We start from the raw sequence: 19,616 nt of genomic DNA, 5'->3' as shown, positions 1-19,616 counted from the left end.
GCATACCCCAACAAACACTGACCCAGCTAGTGACATCCACACCCCAACAAACACTGACACAGTTAGTGACATCCACACCTCAACAAACAATATCCCATTTAGTGACATCCACACCCCAACAAACAGTGACCCAATTAATGACATCCACACGCCAACAAATACTGACCCAATGAGTGACAGGCACACCCCAAAAAAACCTGACCCAGTTAGTGACAACCACACCCCAACAAACACTGACCGAGTTAGTGACATCCACACAACAAACACTGTCCCAGTTATGACATCCACACCCCAACAAACACTGGCCCATTTAGTGACATCCACACCTTAACAAACACTGACCCAGTTCATGATATCCTCACCCCAACAAACCCTGTCCCAGTTAGTGATATCCACACACCAACAAATACTGACACAGTGAGTGACATGCACACCCCAAAAAAACCTGACCCAGTTAGTGACATTCACACCCCAACAAACACTGACCCAGTTAGTGACATCCACACCACAACAAACACTGTCCCAGTTATGACATCCACACCCCAACAAACACTGACCCATTTAGTGACGTCCACACCCCAACAAACACTGACCCATTTAGTGACATCCACACCTTAACAAACACTGACCCAGTTCATGACATCCTCACCCCAACAAACCCTGTCCCAGTTAGTGATATCCACACACCAACAAACACTGACCCATTTAGTGACATTCACACCCCAACAAACACTGACCCAGTTAGTGACATCCACACCACAACAAACTGTCCCAGTTATGACATCCACACCCCAACAAACACTGACCCATTTAGTGACATCCACACCCCAACAAACACTGACCCATTTAGTGACGTCCACACCCCAACAAACACTGACCCAGATAGTGACATCCACACCCCAACAAAAACTGACCCAGTTAGTAACATCCACACCTCAACAAACACTGATTGAGTTAGTGACATCCACACTCCAAAATAACTGACCCCGTTATTGACATCCACACCCCAACAAACACTGTCCCAGTTAGTGACCTCCACACCCCAACAAACACTGACCCAGTTAGTGACATGCATACCCCAACAAACACTGACCCAGCTAGTGACATCCACACCCCAACAAACACTGACACAGTTAGTGACATCCACACCTCAACAAACAATATCCCATTTAGTGACATCCACACCCCAACAAACAGTGACCCAATTAATGACATCCACACGCCAACAAATACTGACCCAATGAGTGACAGGCACACCCCAAAAAAACCTGACCCAGTTAGTGACATTCACACCCCAACAAACACTGACCGAGTTAGTGACATCCACACAACAAACACTGTCCCAGTTATGACATCCACACCCCAACAAACACTGGCCCATTTAGTGACATCCACACCTTAACAAACACTGACCCAGTTCATGATATCCTCACCCCAACAAACCCTGTCCCAGTTAGTGATATCCACACACCAACAAATACTGACACAGTGAGTGACATGCACACCCCAAAAAAACCTGACCCAGTTAGTGACATTCACACCCCAACAAACACTGACCCAGTTAGTGACATCCACACCACAACAAACACTGTCCCAGTTATGACATCCACACCCCAACAAACACTGACCCATTTAGTGACGTCCACACCCCAACAAACACTGACCCATTTAGTGACATCCACACCTTAACAAACACTGACCCAGTTCATGACATCCTCACCCCAACAAACCCTGTCCCAGTTAGTGATATCCACACACCAACAAACACTGACCCATTTAGTGACATTCACACCCCAACAAACACTGACCCAGTTAGTGACATCCACACCACAACAAACTGTCCCAGTTATGACATCCACACCCCAACAAACACTGACCCATTTAGTGACATCCACACCCCAACAAACACTGACCCATTTAGTGACGTCCACACCCCAACAAACACTGACCCAGATAGTGACATCCACACCCCAACAAAAACTGACCCAGTTAGTAACATCCACACCTCAACAAACACTGATTGAGTTAGTGACATCCACACTCCAAAATAACTGACCCCGTTATTGACATCCACACCCCAACAAACACTGTCCCAGTTAGTGACCTCCACACCCCAACAAACACTGACACAGTTAGTGACATGCATACCCCAACAAACACTGACCCAGCTAGTGACTTCCTCACCCCAACAAACCCAATTGCAGTTAGTGACATCCACACTCCAACAAACTCTGACCCAGTTCGTGACCTCCACGCATCAACAAACACTGACCCAGTTAGTGACATTCACACCTCAACAAACAATATCCCATTTAGTGACATCCACACACCAACAAACACAGACGCAATTAGTGACAACCACACCCCAACAAACATTGACCCAGTGAGTGACATGCACACCCCAAAAAAAAGTGACCCAGTTAGTAACATCCACACCTTAACAAACACTGACCCAGTTCGTGACATCCTCACCCCAAAAAACCCTGTCCCAGTGAGTGACATGCACACCCCAAAAAACCTGACCCAGTTAGTGACATTCACACCCCAACAAACACAGACCCAGTTAGTGACATCCACACAACAAACACTGTCCCAGTTATGACATCCACACCCCAACAAACACTGACCCAGTTAGTGACATGCATACCCCAACAAACACTGACCCAGCTAGTGACATCCACACCCCAACAAACACTGACACAGTTAGTGACATCCACACCTCAACAAACAATATCCCATTTAGTGACATCCACACCCCAACAAACAGTGACCCAATTAATGACATCCACACGCCAACAAATACTGACCCAATGAGTGACAGGCACACCCCAAAAAAACCTGACCCAGTTAGTGACATTCACACCCCAACAAACACTGACCGAGTTAGTGACATCCACACAACAAACACTGTCCCAGTTATGACATCCACACCCCAACAAACACTGGCCCATTTAGTGACATCCACACCTTAACAAACAATGACCCAGTTCATGATATCCTCACCCCAACAAACCCTGTCCCAGTTAGTGATATCCACACACCAACAAATACTGACACAGTGAGTGACATGCACACCCCAAAAAAACCTGACCCAGTTAGTGACATTCACACCCCAACAAACACTGACCCAGTTAGTGACATCCACACCACAACAAACACTGTCCCAGTTATGACATCCACACCCCAACAAACACTGACCCATTTAGTGACGTCCACACCCCAACAAACACTGACCCATTTAGTGACATCCACACCTTAACAAACACTGACCCAGTTCATGACATCCTCACCCCAACAAACCCTGTCCCAGTTAGTGATATCCACACACCAACAAACACTGACCCATTTAGTGACATTCACACCCCAACAAACACTGACCCAGTTAGTGACATCCACACCACAACAAACTGTCCCAGTTATGACATCCACACCCCAACAAACACTGACCCATTTAGTGACATCCACACCCCAACAAACACTGACCCATTTAGTGACTTCCACACCCCAACAAACACTGACCCAGATAGTGACATCCACACCCCAACAAAAACTGACCCAGTTAGTAACATCCACACCTCAACAAACACTGATTGAGTTAGTGACATCCACACTCCAAAATAACTGACCCCGTTATTGACATCCACACCCCAACAAACACTGTCCCAGTTAGTGACCTCCACACCCCAACAAACACTGACCCAGTTAGTGACATGCATACCCCAACAAACACTGACCCAGCTAGTGACATCCACACCCCAACAAACACTGACACAGTTAGTGACATCCACACCTCAACAAACAATATCCCATTTAGTGACATCCACACCCCAACAAACAGTGACCCAATTAATGACATCCACACGCCAACAAATACTGACCCAATGAGTGACAGGCACACCCCAAAAAAACCTGACCCAGTTAGTGACATTCACACCCCAACAAACACTGACCGAGTTAGTGACATCCACACAACAAACACTGTCCCAGTTATGACATCCACACCCCAACAAACACTGGCCCATTTAGTGACATCCACACCTTAACAAACACTGACCCAGTTCATGATATCCTCACCCCAACAAACCCTGTCCCAGTTAGTGATATCCACACACCAACAAATACTGACACAGTGAGTGACATGCACACCCCAAAAAAACCTGACCCAGTTAGTGACATTCACACCCCAACAAACACTGACCCAGTTAGTGACATCCACACCACAACAAACACTGTCCCAGTTATGACATCCACACCCCAACAAACACTGACCCATTTAGTGACGTCCACACCCCAACAAACACTGACCCATTTAGTGACATCCACACCTTAACAAACACTGACCCAGTTCATGACATCCTCACCCCAACAAACCCTGTCCCAGTTAGTGATATCCACACACCAACAAACACTGACCCATTTAGTGACATTCACACCCCAACAAACACTGACCCAGTTAGTGACATCCACACCACAACAAACTGTCCCAGTTATGACATCCACACCCCAACAAACACTGACCCATTTAGTGACATCCACACCCCAACAAACACTGACCCATTTAGTGACGTCCACACCCCAACAAACACTGACCCAGATAGTGACATCCACACCCCAACAAAAACTGACCCAGTTAGTAACATCCACACCTCAACAAACACTGATTGAGTTAGTGACATCCACACTCCAAAATAACTGACCCCGTTATTGACATCCACACCCCAACAAACACTGTCCCAGTTAGTGACCTCCACACCCCAACAAACACTGACACAGTTAGTGACATGCATACCCCAACAAACACTGACCCAGCTAGTGACTTCCTCACCCCAACAAACCCAATTGCAGTTAGTGACATCCACACTCCAACAAACTCTGACCCAGTTCGTGACCTCCACGCATCAACAAACACTGACCCAGTTAGTGACATTCACACCTCAACAAACAATATCCCATTTAGTGACATCCACACACCAACAAACACAGACGCAATTAGTGACAACCACACCCCAACAAACATTGACCCAGTGAGTGACATGCACACCCCAAAAAAAAGTGACCCAGTTAGTAACATCCACACCTTAACAAACACTGACCCAGTTCGTGACATCCTCACCCCAAAAAACCCTGTCCCAGTGAGTGACATGCACACCCCAAAAAACCTGACCCAGTTAGTGACATTCACACCCCAACAAACACAGACCCAGTTAGTGACATCCACACAACAAACACTGTCCCAGTTATGACATCCACACCCCAACAAACACTGACCCATTTAGTGACATCCACACCTTAACAAACACTGACCCAGTTCATGACATCCTCACCCCAACAAACCCTGTCCCAGTTAGTGATACCCACACACCAACAAACACTGACCCATTTAGTGACATCCACACCCCAACAAATACTGACTCAGTGAGTGACATGCACACCCCAAAAAAACCTGACCCAGTTAGTGACATTCACACCCCAACAAACACTGACCCAGTTAGTGACATCCACACCACAACAAACACTGTCCCAGTTATGACAACCACACCCCAACAAACACTGACCCATTTAGTGACGTCCACACCCCAACAAACACTGACCCATTTAGTGACATCCACACCTTAACAAACACTGACCCAGTTCATGACATCCTCACCCCAACAAACCCTGTCCCAGTTAGTGATATCCACACACCAACAAACACTGACCCATTTAGTGACATTCACACCCCAACAAACACTGACCCAGTTAGTGACATCCACACCACAACAAACTGTCCCAGTTATGACATCCACACCCCAACAAACACTGACCCATTTAGTGACATCCACACCCCAACAAACACTGACCCATTTAGTGACGTCCACACCCCAACAAACACTGACCCAGATAGTGACATCCACACCCCAACAAAAACTGACCCAGTTAGTAACATCCACACCGCAACAAACACTGACCCAGTTAGTGACATCCACACTCCAAAATAACTGACCCCGTTATTGACATCCACACCCCAACAAACACTGTCCCAGTTAGTGACCTCCACACCCCAACAAACACTGACCCAGTTAGTGACATGCATACCCCAACAAACACTGACCCAGCTAGTGACATCCACACCCCAACAAACACTGACGCAGTTAGTGACATCCACACCTCAACAAACAATATCCCATTTAGTGACATCCACACCCCAACAAACAGTGACCCAATTAGTGACATCCACACCCCAACAAATACTGACCCAATGAGTGACAGGCACACCCAAAAAAGACTGACCCAGTTAGTAACATCCAGAACTCAACAAACATTGACCCAGTTAGTCATATGCACACCCCAACAAACCCTGTCCCAGTTAGTGACATCCACACACCAACAAACACTGACCCAGTTAGTGACGTCCACACACCAACAAACACTGACCCAGTGAGTGACTTGCACACCCCAAAAAACACTGACCCAGTTAGTGACATCCGCACCCCAACAAACACTGTCCCAGTTAATGACATCCTCACCCCAACAAACACTGACCCAGTTAGTGACATGCATACCCCAACAAACACTGACCCAGCTAGTGACATCCACACCCCAACAAACACTGACGCAGTTAGTGACATCCACACCTCAACAAAAAATATCCCAATTAGTGACATCCACACCCCAACAAATACTGACCCAATGAGTGACAGGCACACCCCAACAAATACTGACCCAATGAGTGACAGGCACACCCAAAAAAAAAATTGACCCAGTTAGAAACATCCAGAACTCAACAAACATTGACCCAGTTAGTCATATGCACACCCCAACAAACCCTGTCCCAGTTAGTGACATCCACACACCAACAAACACTGACCCAGTTAGTGACGTCCACACACCAACAAACACTGACCCAGTGAGTGACTTGCACACCCCAAAAAACACTGACCCAGTTAGTGACATCCGCACCCCAACAAACACTGTCCCAGTTAATGACATCCTCACCCCAACAAACCCTGTCCCAACCAGTGACGTCCACACCCCAACAAACACTGACCCAGATAGTAACATCTATACACCAACAAACACTGACCCAGTTAGTGACATGTACACCTCAACAAAACTCACCCAGTTAGTGACATCCACACCCCAACCAACACCGAACCAGTTAGTGACATCCACACCCCAACAAACACTGTCCCAGTTAGTGACACCCACACCCCAATAAACACTGACCCAGTTACTCACATCCACACTCCAATAATCACTGACCCAGTTAGTGACATCCACACTCCAACAAACACTGACCCAGTTAGGGACATCCACACCTCAACAAACACTGACCCAGTTAGTAACATCCACACCTCAACAAACACTGACCCAGTTAGTGACATCCACACCTCAATAAACACTGACCCAGTTAGGGACATCCACACCTCAACAAACACTTTACCAGTTAGTAACATCCACACCTAACAAATACTGTCCCAGTTAGTGACATCCACACCCAACAAACAATGACCCAGTTAGTGACATCCACAACCCAACAAATACTGTTCCAGTTAGTGGCATCCACATCACAACAAACACTGAACCAGTTAGTTACATCCACACCTCAACAATGTCCCATTTAGTGACATCCACACCCTAACAAATACTGACCAACGGAGTGACATGCACACCCCAACAAAAACTGACCCAGTTAGTAACATCAACACCTCAACAAACATTGACCCAGTTAGTGACATCCATACCCCAACAAACACTGACCCAGTTAATGACATCCTCACCCCAACAAACCCAATTGCAGTTAGTGACATCCACACTCCAACAAACTCTGTCCCAGTTCATGACCTCCACACACCAACAAACACTGACCCAGTTAGTGACATTCACACCTCAACAAACAATATCCCATTTAGTGACATCCACACACCAACAAACACAGACGCAATTAGTGACAACCACACCCCAACAAACATTGACCCAGTGAGTGACATGCACACCCCAAAAAAAAAGTGACCCAGTTAGTAACATCCACACCTTAACAAACACTGACCCAGTTCATGACATCCTCACCCCAACAAACCCTGTCCCAGTTAGTGATATCCACACACCAACAAACACTGACCCATTTAGTGACATCCACACCCCAACAAATACTGACTCAGTGAGTGACATGCACACCCCAAAAAAACCTGACCCAGTTAGTGACATTCACACCCCAACAAACACTGACCCAGTTAGTGACATCCACACCACAACAAACACTGTCCCAGTTATGACATCCACACCCCAACAAACACTGACCCATTTAGTGACGTCCACACCCCAACAAACACTGACCCATTTAGTGACATCCACACCTTAACAAACACTGACCCAGTTCATGACATCCTCACCCCAACAAACCCTGTCCCAGTTAGTGATATCCACACACCAACAAACACTGACCCATTTAGTGACATCCACACCCCAACAAATACTGACTCAGTGAGTGACATGCACACCCCAAAAAAACCTGACCCAGTTAGTGACATGCGCACCCCAACAAACACTGACCCAGTTAGTGACATCCACACCACAACAAACTGTCCCAGTTATGACATCCACACCCCAACAAACACTGACCCATTTAGTGACATCCACACCCCAACAAACACTGACCCATTTTGTGACGTCCACACCCCAACAAACACTGACCCAGATAGTGACATCCACACCCCAACAAATACTGTCCCAGTTAGTAAAACCCACATCCCAACAAACAATGACCCAGTTAGTGACATCCACACCCCAATAAATGCTGTCCCTGTTGTTGGCATCCACACCCCAACAAACACTGAACCAGTGAGTGACATCCACACCCCAACAAGCACTGACCCTTTTAGTGACATCCACACCTCAACAAACAATGACCCATTTAGTGACATCCACACCCCAACAAACCTCTCCCAGTTAGTGACATCCACACCCCAACAAACTCTGACCCAATTGGTGACATCCACAACCCAACAAATACTGACCAAGTTCGTGACATCCACACCCCAACAAACACTGACCAAGTTAGTGACATCCACTCCCAATTAAACACTGACCCTGTTAATGACATCCACACTCCCATTAAGACTGTCCGTTGAGTGACATCCACACCACAACAAACTCTGACCCAGTTAGTGACAGGCACACACCAACAAAACTCTCCCAGTAGTGACATCCACACCCCAACAAACACTGAACCAGTTAGTGACATCCACACCTCAACAAACACTGACCCAGTTAGGGACATCCACACCTCAACAAACACTGACCCAGTTAGTAACATCCACACCTCAACAAACACTGTCCCAGTTAGTGACATCCACACCCAACAAACACTGTCCCAGTTAGTGACATCCACAACCCAACAAATACTGTCCCAGTTAGTGACATCCACACCCAACAAACACTGTCCCAGTTAGTGACATCCACAACCCATCAAATACTGTCCCAGTTAGTGACATCCACAACCCAACAAATGCTGTCCCAGGTAGAGGCATCCAGACCCGAACAAAAACTGACCTAGTTAGTGACAGCCACACCCGAACAAAAACTGACCCAGTTAGTAACATCCACACCTCAACAAACACTGATTGAGTTAGTGACATCCACACTCCAAAATAACTGACCCCGTTATTGACATCCACACCCCAACAAACACTGTCCCAGTTAGTGACCTCCACACCCCAACAAACACTGACCCAGTTAGTGACATGCATACCCCAACAAACACTGACCCAGCTAGTGACATCCACACCCCAACAAACACTGACGCAGTTAGTGACATCCACACCTCAACAAACAATATCCCATTTAGTGACATCCACACCCCAACAAACAGTGACCCAATTAGTGACATCCACACCCCAACAAATACTGACCCAATGAGTGACAGGCACACCCAAAAAAAACTGACCCAGTTAGTAACATCCAGAACTCAACAAACATTGACCCAGTTAGTCATATGCACACCCCAACAAACCCTGTCCCAGTTAGTGACATCCACACACCAACAAACACTGACCCAGTTAGTGACGTCCACACACCAACAAACACTGACCCAGTGAGTGACTTGCACACGCCAAAAAACACTGACCCAGTTAGTGACATCCGCACCCCAGCAAACACTGTCCCAGTTAATGACATCCTCACCCCAACAAACCCTGTCCCAGCCAGTGACATCCACACCCCAACCAACACCGAACCAATTAGTGACATCCACAACCCAACAAACACTGACCCAGTTAGTGACATCCACACCCCAATAAACACTGACCCAGTTAGTGACATTCACATCACAACAAACACTGAACCAGTTAGTTACATCCACACCTCAACAATGTCCCATTTAGTGACATCCACACCCTAACAAATACTGACCAACGGAGTGACATGCACACCCCAACAAAAACTGACCCAGTTAGTAACATCCACACCTCAACAAACATTGACCCAGTTAGTGACATCCACACCCCAACAAACACTGACCCAGTTAATGACATCCTCACCCCAACAAACCCAATTGCAGTTAGTGACATCCACACTCCAACAAACTCTGTCCCAGTTCGTGACCCCCACACACCAACAAACACTGACCCAGTTAGTGACATTCACATCTCAACAAACAATATCCCATTTAGTGACATCCACACACCAACAAACACAGACGCAATTAGTGACAACCACACCCCAACAAACATTGACCCAGTGAGTGACATGCACACCCCAAAAAAAAAGTGACCCAGTTAGTAACATCCACACCTTAACAAACACTGACCCAGTTCATGACATCCTCACCCCAACAAACCCTGTCCCAGTTAGTGATATCCACACACCAACAAACACTGACCCATTTAGTGACATCCACACCCCAACAAATACGGACTCAGTGAGTGACATGCACACCCCAAAAAAACCTGACCCAGTTAGTGACATTCACACCCCAACAAACACTGACCCAGTTAGTGACATCCACACCACAACAAACACTGTCCCAGTTATGAAATCCACACCCCAACAAACACTGACCCATGTAGTGACATCCACACCCCAACAAACACTGGCCCATTTAGTGACGTCCACACCCCAACAAACACTGACCCAGATAGTGACATCCACACCTTAACAAACACTGACCCAGTTCATGACATCCTCACCCCAACAAACCCTGTCCCAGTTAGTGATATCCACACCCCAATAAACACTGACCCAGTTAGTCACTTCCACACTCCAATAAACACTGACCCAGTTAGTGACATCCACACTCCAACAAATGCTGACTCAATGGGTGACATGGACACCCCAACAAAAACTGACCCAGTTAGTAACATCCACACCCCAACAAACACTGACCAAGTTAGTGACATCCACTCCCCATTAAACACTGACCCTGTTAATGACATCCACACTCCCATTAAGACTGTCCGTTGAGTGACATCCACACCACAACAAACTCTGACCCAGTTAGTGACAGGCACACTCCAACAAAACACTCCCAGTCAGGGACATCCACACCCCAACAAACACTGAACCAGTTAGTGACATCCACACCCCAACAAACACTGACCCAGTTGGTGACATGCACACTCCAACAAACACTGTCCCAGTTAGTGACATCCAGACCACAACAATCACAGACCCAGTTAGAGACATCCGCACCTCAACAAGCACTGACCCAGTTAGAGACATCCACACCTCAACAAACACTGTCCCGGTTAGTGACATCCACACCTCAACAAACACTGACCCAGTTAGTGACATCCACACCTCAACAAACACTGTCCCATTTAGTGACATCCACACCCAACAAAGGCCCAGTTAGTGACATCCACAACCCAACAAAGACTCTCCCAGTTAGTGACATCCACAACCCAACAAACGCTGTCCCACATAGAGTCATCCAGACCCGAACAAAAACTGACCCAGTTAGTGACAGCCACACCCCAACAAAAACTGACCCAGTTAGTAACATCCACACCTCAACAAACACTGATTGAGTTAGTGACATCCACACTCCAAAATAACTGACCCCGTTATTGACATCCACACCCCAACAAACACTGTCCCAGTTAGTGACCTCCACACCCCAACAAACACTGACCCAGTTAGTGACATGCATACCCCAACAAACACTGACCCAGCTAGTGACATCCACACCCCAACAAACACTGACACAGTTAGTGACATCCACACCTCAACAAACAATATCCCATTTAGTGACATCCACACCCCAACAAACAGTGACCCAATTAATGACATCCACACGCCAACAAATACTGACCCAATGAGTGACAGGCACACCCCAAAAAAACCTGACCCAGTTAGTGACATTCACACCCCAACAAACACTGACCGAGTTAGTGACATCCACACAACAAACACTGTCCCAGTTATGACATCCACACCCCAACAAACACTGGCCCATTTAGTGACATCCACACCTTAACAAACAATGACCCAGTTCATGATATCCTCACCCCAACAAACCCTGTCCCAGTTAGTGATATCCACACACCAACAAATACTGACACAGTGAGTGACATGCACACCCCAAAAAAACCTGACCCAGTTAGTGACATTCACACCCCAACAAACACTGACCCAGTTAGTGACATCCACACCACAACAAACACTGTCCCAGTTATGACATCCACACCCCAACAAACACTGACCCATTTAGTGACGTCCACACCCCAACAAACACTGACCCATTTAGTGACATCCACACCTTAACAAACACTGACCCAGTTCATGACATCCTCACCCCAACAAACCCTGTCCCAGTTAGTGATATCCACACACCAACAAACACTGACCCATTTAGTGACATTCACACCCCAACAAACACTGACCCAGTTAGTGACATCCACACCACAACAAACTGTCCCAGTTATGACATCCACACCCCAACAAACACTGACCCATTTAGTGACATCCACACCCCAACAAACACTGACCCATTTAGTGACGTCCACACCCCAACAAACACTGACCCAGATAGTGACATCCACACCCCAACAAAAACTGACCCAGTTAGTAACATCCACACCTCAACAAACACTGATTGAGTTAGTGACATCCACACTCCAAAATAACTGACCCCGTTATTGACATCCACACCCCAACAAACACTGTCCCAGTTAGTGACCTCCACACCCCAACAAACACTGACCCAGTTAGTGACATGCATACCCCAACAAACACTGACCCAGCTAGTGACATCCACACCCCAACAAACACTGACACAGTTAGTGACATCCACACCTCAACAAACAATATCCCATTTAGTGACATCCACACCCCAACAAACAGTGACCCAATTAATGACATCCACACGCCAACAAATACTGACCCAATGAGTGACAGGCACACCCCAAAAAAACCTGACCCAGTTAGTGACATTCACACCCCAACAAACACTGACCGAGTTAGTGACATCCACACAACAAACACTGTCCCAGTTATGACATCCACACCCCAACAAACACTGGCCCATTTAGTGACATCCACACCTTAACAAACACTGACCCAGTTCATGATATCCTCACCCCAACAAACCCTGTCCCAGTTAGTGATATCCACACACCAACAAATACTGACACAGTGAGTGACATGCACACCCCAAAAAAACCTGACCCAGTTAGTGACATTCACACCCCAACAAACACTGACCCAGTTAGTGACATCCACACCACAACAAACACTGTCCCAGTTATGACATCCACACCCCAACAAACACTGACCCATTTAGTGACGTCCACACCCCAACAAACACTGACCCATTTAGTGACATCCACACCTTAACAAACACTGACCCAGTTCATGACATCCTCACCCCAACAAACCCTGTCCCAGTTAGTGATATCCACACACCAACAAACACTGACCCATTTAGTGACATTCACACCCCAACAAACACTGACCCAGTTAGTGACATCCACACCACAACAAACTGTCCCAGTTATGACATCCACACCCCAACAAACACTGACCCATTTAGTGACATCCACACCCCAACAAACACTGACCCATTTAGTGACGTCCACACCCCAACAAACACTGACCCAGATAGTGACATCCACACCCCAACAAAAACTGACCCAGTTAGTAACATCCACACCTCAACAAACACTGATTGAGTTAGTGACATCCACACTCCAAAATAACTGACCCCGTTATTGACATCCACACCCCAACAAACACTGTCCCAGTTAGTGACCTCCACACCCCAACAAACACTGACACAGTTAGTGACATGCATACCCCAACAAACACTGACCCAGCTAGTGACATCCTCACCCCAACAAACCCAATTGCAGTTAGTGACATCCACACTCCAACAAACTCTGACCCAGTTCGTGACCTCCACGCATCAACAAACACTGACCCAGTTAGTGACATTCACACCTCAACAAACAATATCCCATTTAGTGACATCCACACACCAACAAACACAGACGCAATTAGTGACAACCACACCCCAACAAACATTGACCCAGTGAGTGACATGCACACCCCAAAAAAAAGTGACCCAGTTAGTAACATCCACACCTTAACAAACACTGACCCAGTTCGTGACATCCTCACCCCAAAAAACCCTGTCCCAGTGAGTGACATGCACACCCCAAAAAACCTGACCCAGTTAGTGACATTCACACAACAAACACTGTCCCAGTTATGACATCCACACCCCAACAAACACTGACCCATTTAGTGACATCCACACCTTAACAAACACTGACCCAGTTCATGACATCCTCACCCCAACAAACCCTGTCCCAGTTAGTGATACCCACACACCAACAAACACTGACCCATTTAGTGACATCCACACCCCAACAAATACTGACTCAGTGAGTGACATGCACACCCCAAAAAAACCTGACCCAGTTAGTGACATTCACACCCCAACAAACACTGACCCAGTTAGTGACATCCACACCACAACAAACACTGTCCCAGTTATGACAACCACACCCCAACAAACACTGACCCATTTAGTGACGTCCACACCCCAACAAACACTGACCCATTTAGTGACATCCACACCTTAACAAACACTGACCCAGTTCATGACATCCTCACCCCAACAAACCCTGTCCCAGTTAGTGATATCCACACACCAACAAACACTGACCCATTTAGTGACATTCACACCCCAACAAACACTGACCCAGTTAGTGACATCCACACCACAACAAACTGTCCCAGTTATGACATCCACACCCCAACAAACACTGACCCATTTAGTGACATCCACACCCCAACAAACACTGACCCATTTAGTGACGTCCACACCCCAACAAACACTGACCCAGATAGTGACATCCACACCCCAACAAAAACTGACCCAGTTAGTAACATCCACACCTCAACAAACACTGATTGAGTTAGTGACATCCACACTCCAAAATAACTGACCCCGTTATTGACATCCACACCCCAACAAACACTGTCCCAGTTAGTGACCTCCACACCCCAACAAACACTGACCCAGTTAGTGACATGCATACCCCAACAAACACTGACCCAGCTAGTGACATCCACACCCCAACAAACACTGACGCAGTTAGTGACATCCACACCTCAACAAACAATATCCCATTTAGTGACATCCACACCCCAACAAACAGTGACCCAATTAGTGACATCCACACCCCAACAAATACTGACCCAATGAGTGACAGGCACACCCAAAAAAAACTGACCCAGTTAGTAACATCCAGAACTCAACAAACATTGACCCAGTTAGTCATATGCACACCCCAACAAACCCTGTCCCAGTTAGTGACATCCACACACCAACAAACACTGACCCAGTTAGTGACGTCCACACACCAACAAACACTGACCCAGTGAGTGACTTGCACACCCCAAAAAACACTGACCCAGTTAGTGACATCCGCACCCCAACAAACACTGTCCCAGTTAATGACATCCTCACCCCAACAAACACTGACCCAGTTAGTGACATGCATACCCCAACAAACACTGACCCAGCTAGTGACATCCACACCCCAACAAACACTGACGCAGTTAGTGACATCCACACCTCAACAAAAAATATCCCAATTAGTGACATCCACACCCCAACAAATACTGACCCAATGAGTGACAGGCACACCCCAACAAATACTGACCCAATGAGTGACAGGCACACCCAAAAAAAAAATTGACCCAGTTAGAAACATCCAGAACTCAACAAACATTGACCCAGTTAGTCATATGCACACCCCAACAAACCCTGTCCCAGTTAGTGACATCCACACACCAACAAACACTGACCCAGTTAGTGACGTCCACACACCAACAAACACTGACCCAGTGAGTGACTTGCACACCCCAAAAAACACTGACCCAGTTAGTGACATCCGCACCCCAACAAACACTGTCCCAGTTAATGACATCCTCACCCCAACAAACCCTGTCCCAACCAGTGACGTCCACACCCCAACAAACACTGACCCAGATAGTAACATCTATACACCAACAAACACTGACCCAGTTAGTGACATGTACACCTCAACAAAACTCACCCAGTTAGTGACATCCACACCCCAACCAACACCGAACCAGTTAGTGACATCCACACCCCAACAAACACTGTCCCAGTTAGTGACACCCACACCCCAATAAACACTGACCCAGTTACTCACATCCACACTCCAATAATCACTGACCCAGTTAGTGACATCCACACTCCAACAAACACTGACCCAGTTAGGGACATCCACACCTCAACAAACACTGACCCAGTTAGTAACATCCACACCTCAACAAACACTGACCCAGTTAGTGACATCCACACCTCAATAAACACTGACCCAGTTAGGGACATCCACACCTCAACAAACACTTTACCAGTTAGTAACATCCACACCTAACAAATACTGTCCCAGTTAGTGACATCCACACCCAACAAACAATGACCCAGTTAGTGACATCCACAACCCAACAAATACTGTTCCAGTTAGTGGCATCCACATCACAACAAACACTGAACCAGTTAGTTACATCCACACCTCAACAATGTCCCATTTAGTGACATCCACACCCTAACAAATACTGACCAACGGAGTGACATGCACACCCCAACAAAAACTGACCCAGTTAGTAACATCAACACCTCAACAAACATTGACCCAGTTAGTGACATCCATACCCCAACAAACACTGACCCAGTTAATGACATCCTCACCCCAACAAACCCAATTGCAGTTAGTGACATCCACACTCCAACAAACTCTGTCCCAGTTCATGACCTCCACACACCAACAAACACTGACCCAGTTAGTGACATTCACACCTCAACAAACAATATCCCATTTAGTGACATCCACACACCAACAAACACAGACGCAATTAGTGACAACCACACCCCAACAAACATTGACCCAGTGAGTGACATGCACACCCCAAAAAAAAAGTGACCCAGTTAGTAACATCCACACCTTAACAAACACTGACCCAGTCATGACATCCTCACCCCAACAAACCCTGTCCCAGTTAGTGATATCCACACACCAACAAACACTGACCCATTTAGTGACATCCACACCCCAACAAATACTGACTCAGTGAGTGACATGCACACCCCAAAAAAACCTGACCCAGTTAGTGACATTCACACCCCAACAAACACTGACCCAGTTAGTGACATCCACACCACAACAAACACTGTCCCAGTTATGACATCCACACCCCAACAAACACTGACCCATTTAGTGACGTCCACACCCCAACAAACACTGACCCATTTAGTGACATCCACACCTTAACAAACACTGACCCAGTTCATGACATCCTCACCCCAACAAACCCTGTCCCAGTTAGTGATATCCACACACCAACAAACACTGACCCATTTAGTGACATCCACACCCCAACAAATACTGACTCAGTGAGTGACATGCACACCCCAAAAAAACCTGACCCAGTTAGTGACATGCGCACCCCAACAAACACTGACCCAGTTAGTGACATCCACACCACAACAAACTGTCCCAGTTATGACATCCACACCCCAACAAACACTGACCCATTTAGTGACATCCACACCCCAACAAACACTGACCCATTTTGTGACGTCCACACCCCAACAAACACTGACCCAGATAGTGACATCCACACCCCAACAAATACTGTCCCAGTTAGTAAAACCCACATCCCAACAAACAATGACCCAGTTAGTGACATCCACACCCCAATAAATGCTGTCCCTGTTGTTGGCATCCACACCCCAACAAACACTGAACCAGTGAGTGACATCCACACCCCAACAAGCACTGACCCTTTTAGTGACATCCACACCTCAACAAACAATGACCCATTTAGTGACATCCACACCCCAACAAACCTCTCCCAGTTAGTGACATCCACACCCCAACAAACTCTGACCCAATTGGTGACATCCACAACCCAACAAATACTGACCAAGTTCGTGACATCCACACCCCAACAAACACTGACCAAGTTAGTGACATCCACTCCCAATTAAACACTGACCCTGTTAATGACATCCACACTCCCATTAAGACTGTCCGTTGAGTGACATCCACACCACAACAAACTCTGACCCAGTTAGTGACAGGCACACACCAACAAAACTCTCCCAGTAGTGACATCCACACCCCAACAAACACTGAACCAGTTAGTGACATCCACACCTCAACAAACACTGACCCAGTTAGGGACATCCACACCTCAACAAACACTGACCCAGTTAGTAACATCCACACCTCAACAAACACTGTCCCAGTTAGTGACATCCACACCCAACAAACACTGTCCCAGTTAGTGACATCCACAACCCAACAAATACTGTCCCAGTTAGTGACATCCACACCCAACAAACACTGTCCCAGTTAGTGACATCCACAACCCATCAAATACTGTCCCAGTTAGTGACATCCACAACCCAACAAATGCTGTCCCAGGTAGAGGCATCCAGACCCGAACAAAAACTGACCTAGTTAGTGACAGCCACACCCGAACAAAAACTGACCCAGTTAGTAACATCCACACCTCAACAAACACTGATTGAGTTAGTGACATCCACACTCCAAAATAACTGACCCCGTTATTGACATCCACACCCCAACAAACACTGTCCCAGTTAGTGACCTCCACACCCCAACAAACACTGACCCAGTTAGTGACATGCATACCCCAACAAACACTGACCCAGCTAGTGACATCCACACCCCAACAAACACTGACGCAGTTAGTGACATCCACACCTCAACAAACAATATCCCATTTAGTGACATCCACACCCCAACAAACAGTGACCCAATTAGTGACATCCACACCCCAACAAATACTGACCCAATGAGTGACAGGCACACCCAAAAAAAACTGACCCAGTTAGTAACATCCAGAACTCAACAAACATTGACCCAGTTAGTCATATGCACACCCCAACAAACCCTGTCCCAGTTAGTGACATCCACACACCAACAAACACTGACCCAGTTAGTGACGTCCACACACCAACAAACACTGACCCAGTGAGTGACTTGCACACGCCAAAAAACACTGACCCAGTTAGTGACATCCGCACCCCAGCAAACACTGTCCCAGTTAATGACATCCTCACCCCAACAAAC

The 19,616-nt window shown here is 46.9% G+C and overlaps 1 protein-coding gene across 1 annotated transcript in view; it reads right to left on the bottom strand.

Annotated features, from left to right (window-relative positions):
• caskin1 (CASK interacting protein 1) overlaps positions 1-19,616 on the bottom strand; it is a 702,390-nt gene that overhangs the window by 110,521 nt on the left and 572,253 nt on the right. The gene's annotated exons all lie outside the window — the stretch shown is intronic.

The sequence above is a fragment of the Hemiscyllium ocellatum genome, chromosome 20 (genome assembly GCF_020745735.1).
Source record: "Hemiscyllium ocellatum isolate sHemOce1 chromosome 20, sHemOce1.pat.X.cur, whole genome shotgun sequence".
In the NCBI taxonomy this organism is placed as follows: Eukaryota; Metazoa; Chordata; class Chondrichthyes; order Orectolobiformes; family Hemiscylliidae; genus Hemiscyllium; species Hemiscyllium ocellatum.
Note: the sequence above shows the minus strand (reverse complement) of the source record. Positions and strands in the feature narration are given on the sequence as shown.